We start from the raw sequence: 7,318 nt of genomic DNA on the forward strand, positions 1-7,318 counted from the left end.
GAGTCCCCGGCCAGAGAACAAGCAACCAAAAAGAAGGCGTTCTTCTATGTTCGGGGAGAAGAATAAGAGGGCAAAGGTTGACGCCCCCTAACCATCTTAGGTGGCGACGTTGGCCGGTCCTCCCTCTGGGTCGGTCATAGACACCGTGGTGATTGATGATAAAGAAGCCAGTGATGATGGAGCTTCTCTACATAGAAGACAACGATCCTTATCCTCTCAACATGATGCTCAACCTGTTGAAGCACTCACACCCGCCGAGGATGATATCTCGGCACTTTAGGGAGAGTTTGATTTGGTGAAAAATGCCAACTCCCATTCTCGGGCCCCAATCGTTGTATCCAGTACTGCGAGGCAGAGTACCAGGTCCTTGTTGTCCTCGGTCGGCGAGCACCCAACTATCAGTGCTGCCTTTGGTGTAGTTGCTTCCCGTTCTTCTTTTCACTAGCTTTATCGCCACCTTCTTCACCACCAACAGTTGCTACATCATTTCCATCTTCATCATCTCCAACGGCCGCACCTGACCGTGCTGAAGGCGTTCCTCTTCCTCAGTCCCCTATTCATAGGAATTTGGGGCAAAATTATGCTGCCCCTTCTGAAGATCCTTAGATGAGGAGGAGTCTTATCCTTTCAGTCTCTACCAAGTGCAACCTTCTTTCTCGGCCGGTGGAGCTTGCAAATTATCTGAAGCCCTTGGCTTCAGAGAAGAATTGGGAAAAGATTCAGACACTTTCGGGAGAGTGTTTGTTGTATAATGCCATGCATAATGCTGCAGCGGTATGCTCCTTTCTTTCTCTACTATTTTGTTCAGCTTTTGAATGAGTGCATTTTAATATTTACCTTGTTTTATCTTACAAGCCAATTTCATTGCTTTCGACGGCCTTCAATGGTTAATCCGCGAGAAGGAGGAACTCTCTTCTGAACGGAATCAACTTTTGGTGGAACGGGACCGGTCTGTTCTTTGCCTCTCAAAGCTGGAAACCAGGGCCACTGAGGCCGATCTTTTGGAAACCCATTTGCATCAAAGTAAGCAAGAAGTGATGACCCTCAGCCAGGAAGTTCGGCCACTGAGGGCTGGCTTTGATGAAGTTAAGGCTAAATGTGCTGAGGTCCAAAATGCCATATTTGCTGCTAATGATCGTGAGGCTGCTGTTGCTGAAAGGATAACTAATTTAGAAGCAGCCTTAAATTCTAAGGCTGAAGAACTTGCTGTCACGGGGAAAAGACATGCCCGGTTGGAGGAGATGTATAAGAAGACTATCGAGCACAACATGCTCTATAGCTCAACGTCCACGATCTAGATGTCACTCTTTGAGCTGCTAGGTCCGCCCGGGACAATCTTTCTACCAAGATCACCGAGATTAAAGTAGAACTCAAGCGTTGAGAGGCTTCCCTCGTTGTTGAGAAAACTTACACCATATACATCATGAGGAGAAAAACCTTGGAAGACGCAAAACTGGCGTTATTGATATTGATGTCGAGATTGCCAAGGCACGTGAGCTTGAGTTGACTGTAAAAAATGGGTTCCTAGCACGGTCTGATGCTCCAGGTTCTTCTGATTCTGGTTTCAAAATTTTGGATACTAAAGAGGAATCAGAAGGCGATGATGCCGATAACCAAGGTGGGGAAGGTGTTGAACCATCGGTTGAACCGTCCACCACTCCTAGGGACATATATACTTCTCTTCCTCCTGATTCGGGTGATGCTGTAGCTTAGCTTTTTCTTTCCTTGTTTTGTATTTCTTTTGGCACATTCTTGTAAATGAAGACATATGTTTTCTCAAATATTTGATTGAGTCTTACTTTTGCTTGCATATCTGTGTATATTTTGCTATATATGATCTCTGATGCATTTTCTTTGATGCACTTTTTGTCTCCGAGAATTATCCCTTTTTCATGAGGGTTTCAATAAGTATTTGCGCAAGTTCAGTTTTTGCGTCTTTTTCATATATGGCTTCGAGTGTATTTTTCCCCGATAGCATTTTCGATTCTGGGCATATATTCTTCTAGAACAAACCCTTTAACATGAGGGTTTTAATAAGAGAGGGACCTCTTATATTTACGGTACTCTTGAAGAGGACGTCTCCTGTTCATTACGGCACTAACATTTGAAGTACTTGTTTAACTTTCAAATGACAAAATTAGCTCATCGTGTAGACAAGAAACAAGACAAAAAGGAAAAGGATTTTATTTCATTCCTTCCGTTTTCATAGTTTACATAGGCATTTTGCTACGTAGGAAAGAAGCTGCCATGGCTTGTGGCTATCTTGTTTCTTCGGGGCTAGCTGTGCAGTCACCGATCCTGATGATGCATGACATTCAGTGTTGCCTTGCCGGATTTTTTATTTCCCGGTTGACGTGGCATTCAGAGTTGCCTTGCCAGATTTTCGTTCCCGGTTGACGTGGCATTCAGAGTTGCCTTGCCAGATTTTCATTCCTGGTTGATGTGGCATTCAGAATCCCCTTGTAATCATATACATATCTCCCGGTTGACTGCTGTTTTTGAGCTATACCTGTGGTCGCCACCTTGTTAAAAACCTTGATAAGGATTTGAAGGTCGAGTTGTGATCATATTTGAGTAATTTTGGTATGGTTGGACTCGTGGTTGAATGGGTATTCGTAGTCTCGTGTTGATTGTATCGAACTGTTTATGGCTAGATTCGAGGCGTTCAGAGGCCGATTCATGAGGCAGAGGCTTATTGGAGTAGAGATTTGCACGATTTGAGGTAAGTAACACTTCTAAACTTGGTTCTGAGGGTATGAATCCCTGAATTTCATGTTATGTGATCAGTGTTGAGGTGACGCACATGCTGGGTGACAGGCGTGTGGGCGTGCACCGTAGTAATTATGACTTAGTCGATTTCGTGGGACTGTGTAGTCACCTAATCTAAATATTATTAATGCACTCTATGTGTTAGAGCACATGAGATGTGAATTTTGTTAGAAATCATGTTTTGGCTTTGAGCTGGTACTATTGGGACCCACAATGGTCGTTCTTTTGCTGTTGAGATTATTTGCTTAATTTGCAGTTACGTACTCAGTCGCATTCATCATTACATATCATATCTCAGTCTCTGTATCATTTATTGTCATATCATGTATCATTGATTTGGGATGCTTAGCATGAGCATGGTGAGCCCGAGAGACTAGAGAGATTGATGACTGAGTTGGAGCCTGAGAGACGTGCTGTGAGTGAGTTATGTGGATCAGATTGCGTGCCGCAACAAGCCTTATACAACAAGCCTTATGGCTATATGTGGATCGGGTTGCACGATGCAACAAGCCTTATGGATATATATGGATCGGTTTGCGTGCCATAATATACCTTATGGCTATATGTGGATCGAGCTGCACGTCGCAACAGACACCGTACAGTGCCGAGTGACTGAGTGTGACGAGCGAGAATTGAGACAATCAGATTGAGTGCGCTGAGAGTGTGAGTACGTGAGATTTTCATTGTGTTGCATCACATACGCTAGTCATATTCTCATATAGATATAGAGATGTCATATTCCTCATATCAGTTACACTTGGCATATTTTATCTGTGTTGAACTTAACTGTTTAACCTGGAAACATGTCTACATTTTCTGTACTGTTAAACTCTGTATTCGTGTTATATTGGTTGGGTTCGTCACTTCTTTCAGCCCAAATATTAGACTTGTTACTTATTGAGTTGGTTTTACTCACGCTACACCCTGCACTTCGTGTGCAGATCCATGTATTTTCGGGCACGGTGGTTGCTGATCTTGGAGTTTTTGCTCGTTCGGAGATCATCTAGGTAGCTGTTTTGGCGTCCACAGACCTTGACGCTCCTCCTTTATCTCTTGGTTTTACTTATGCTATTCTACCCTTCTAGACGGTGTTTCAGACTATATTATTGTATAGATGCTTATGTACTCAGTGACACTCGGATTTTGGAAAAATTATATTCGAGTCGCAGTTGTTTATATCAGCTATTTATGAGGGTTATTACTGTTAAACTTGCTTAATCTTATTTTTAATAGAAAATGTCAAGTTTTATTGTGAATGTCGGCTTGCCTAGTTCTGTGATAGGCGCCATCACGATATGTTGAGTTTTGGGTTGTGACAATTGTATAGTTATGTAAAGGAGGGATTCTCAAATTACAGAGGAACACAATATTTTGGTCCAAAAAGAATTTATCAAATATGAAAGAGAATAAATGTTCCTTTCAGGAAAATTAAAAACGATTATGATAAATATTTTACCTTCTTTCAAGTAATAGGTAAATCCAACATAAAAAGAAAATCAGGGCAAACCCTAACAATTTTGCCTAATTTGGCCTAAATTTTCTTGACAAAGCTTGATCTACCTTCTTCACATAATTTTCATCACTGCTACAACTTGGTTTGAACCCGCCTTAAAGCTATCTTCAACCGTACTGAACCATCGGCTATGATATCACTTGTTGGGATCAAAATAACAAGGCATCATGCGGAAAATAACAAAATATACCTTTAACGAGATAGATCAGACAACAAAGAGAATTATATCAAAAGATAATATTATAATGTGGTTTGGTCAATTGACCTATATTCATATGGGAGGAGAAGAACTTTCTATTATATAAAAGAGACTACAAAAATATTGAGAGAATAATTCTCCCTCTAAACATGACTCTTCAACTCTAAAGGATTACATTGTGATGCTATTGTATTGTATTGTTGTGTGAAGAAGGGATCCTTAATTTATAAAGGTCCACAATCTTTTTGTTCAAGAAAGAGATCTATCAAATATGAAAGAGATCTACATTTCTCTTTTATAAAAAGTAAAGCAATTATGATAAATATCTTATCCTTCCTTCAAGTATAGGTAAATCCAAATATGAAAAGAAAATCAAGGCAAACTTTAACACGTATATGCTTTGAAATTTTACATCTATACTAGAAAGGCAAACCACCTAGTGATTCAAAGTAATTTCTAAACTTGGTAATCATCATTGATGTCACACGGACAAAATAAAGATGATTCCTTTACAAGTTTATTTTACGTTTCAAAATCACAAACAACTGCCTCGCAGTCTTGTAATATTCAGCTTTCAACCATGCAGAAATCTCTTCGCATTTTCCTAAAGTCCTCACGAACATTTCATATCTTATTTTATTTCCAAAATGTTTGGTGAATATTCCTTCTAAACCAGCCCTCAAGTGAGTTACGAAACTCGTTGCATCAATCTTGGACTGGGGATATGTTAGCTCTATTCTCTCTACGCTAAAAAAATTATTTTTTTCACCACTTTAATCATGTCTTCAGCAGATGGAAAATATAGTGGCAAATTAAATGAGTCAACTAGAGATTCATCTACAATTCCCTGTATGGAAAAGAAAGAAAGCACAGTTCAATATAGAAAGGTATCAATGTATACTTTTTGAAACATACTAAAAAAAAAGTTTCACAGTATAAAATGATCACGGAAGGAGTAGTACTAGATTGGCCAAGAACCAAGAAATTTAGCATATACTCCTTCCTTCGCATTTTATGTGATAGTGTTTGACTTGAGCATGCAGTTTAAGAAAGAGAAAAATATTATTGAAACTTGTTATCTAAAATATGCCATAAACATGCGTGTAGCTATAAATTATGTCATAAAGAATAAAATAAGAAGTACAAAAGTGAAATTATTTTTAAATATAAAAATATATCATTCTTTTTTGAAGGGAATAACGAATACAAAGAAAAGTGCGTTGTCAGAGTGAGTATATGTTATGATCGACTCACCTGATTGACCATATCAATAAGACTAGACTCAAGAAATGTGAGCATTCTATCACCGAGTTGTGAGTGATGTATTTCACTAGGAATAACTGGCAAAATAAGAACAATTAAATTTCAGAAGGATCAGATAGCGGAGGATCTGATGACGAAGAAACTGGTGCACGACATGTGTCATTGATCTCTTTTCTCCTTGAGTAATCTTGAACAATTGGCGGTCTTTATAGCGTCGATGGAGAAGGTTCAGAGGGCACAATAGTCGATTGTTGCTTAATAAAATAACTGGGAGATGGAGGAACAACATCATTTGATTGTTCTGTCAAGGCACGGGTAACCTGATAGACTAACCACTCATCAATCTCCCCCTGACTCATAGAAATAAGAGGTGCATTAAAGAATGGTGTAGCCTATGAAAATACCACATCAGTTGACACTAGATATTTGCCAAGTTTAGTAAAATAACACCGATACCCCTTCTGAAGACAAGAATAGCCCAAAAAAATACACTTTAATGCCTTGGGATCCAACTTAGTAACAGATGGCCGAACATCGTGAACATAACATGTGTTTCCAAATACTTTAGGTTCCAACGGAAATAGTGACTTGTTTGGAAAAAGAACACTATAAGGCACATCACCAATGAGCACAGTAGATGGCATGCGATTAATCAGAAAATAAACTATTGAAATCGTATCACCCCAAAACTATTTAGGAACCTTTATTTGGAACAAAAGTGCTCGAGCTATCTCAAGTAGCTGCCTATTCTTCCTCTCAGCTACTCCATTTTAGGAAGGTGTATCAACACATGAATATTGATTGTGAATACCATGTTGTCTCATGTAAGACTGAAATAATTCTGACATATGTTCTTTAGCTTTATCACTCCTTAGAATACACACTGAAGTGTTGAATTACGTTTTGATTTCAGCACAAAAGGCACAAAAATAAGTAAATACTTCAAAGCGACTCTTCATAAAATAAATCCAAGTCATTCGGGAAAAATCATCTACAAAAGTAACAAAATACTTATGCCCAGGTTTGGAAACAACAGGGCATGGTCTCCAAATATCAGAATGAACTAACTCAAAAGCTGACTCAACCCGCTTATTAACCTTGGACGTATTGAGCTGCGGTGGTATTTTGCGAATCGACACTCACAGTCCAATGAAGAAATAATCTGAAATTGAGGACAGAGTTTCTTCAACAAAGGTAGAGAGGGATGACCCAATCGATAGTGTGCATCAAAAGGAGACACGACACTAGAGCATGCAATAGACTGTGGCTCCCATTCTCCAAGGATGTAGATAGATATCACCAGATAAATATCCTTTACCAATAACCTGCTTCGTTGTAAGATGTAGAAACAAACAATGACCGGGAAAGAACGGGATACAACAATTAAGGCCTCTGGTAATTTTACTAACAGAAATCAAATTAAAGGCCAAATTTGGTAGACTTAACACAGATGATAGAGTAAAATAATAAGTTGGTTTAACAATCTCAGATCCAACCCTACTACAAGTTGATCCATCACCTACAGTAATCGGAGAGGGAGCTTTGTGTGACCGAAAGCTAGAAAAAATATTTGG

General features: G+C 39.2%; 1 pseudogene; it reads left to right on the forward strand.

Annotated features, from left to right (window-relative positions):
• Positions 1-5,260: 5,260 nt before the first annotated feature.
• The window catches only part of LOC142163974 (loganic acid O-methyltransferase-like), a 4,244-nt pseudogene continuing 2,186 nt past the window's right edge, over positions 5,261-7,318 (forward strand).

The sequence above is a fragment of the Nicotiana tabacum genome, chromosome 9, assembly GCF_000715075.1.
Source record: "Nicotiana tabacum cultivar K326 chromosome 9, ASM71507v2, whole genome shotgun sequence".
In the NCBI taxonomy this organism is placed as follows: Eukaryota; Viridiplantae; Streptophyta; class Magnoliopsida; order Solanales; family Solanaceae; genus Nicotiana; species Nicotiana tabacum.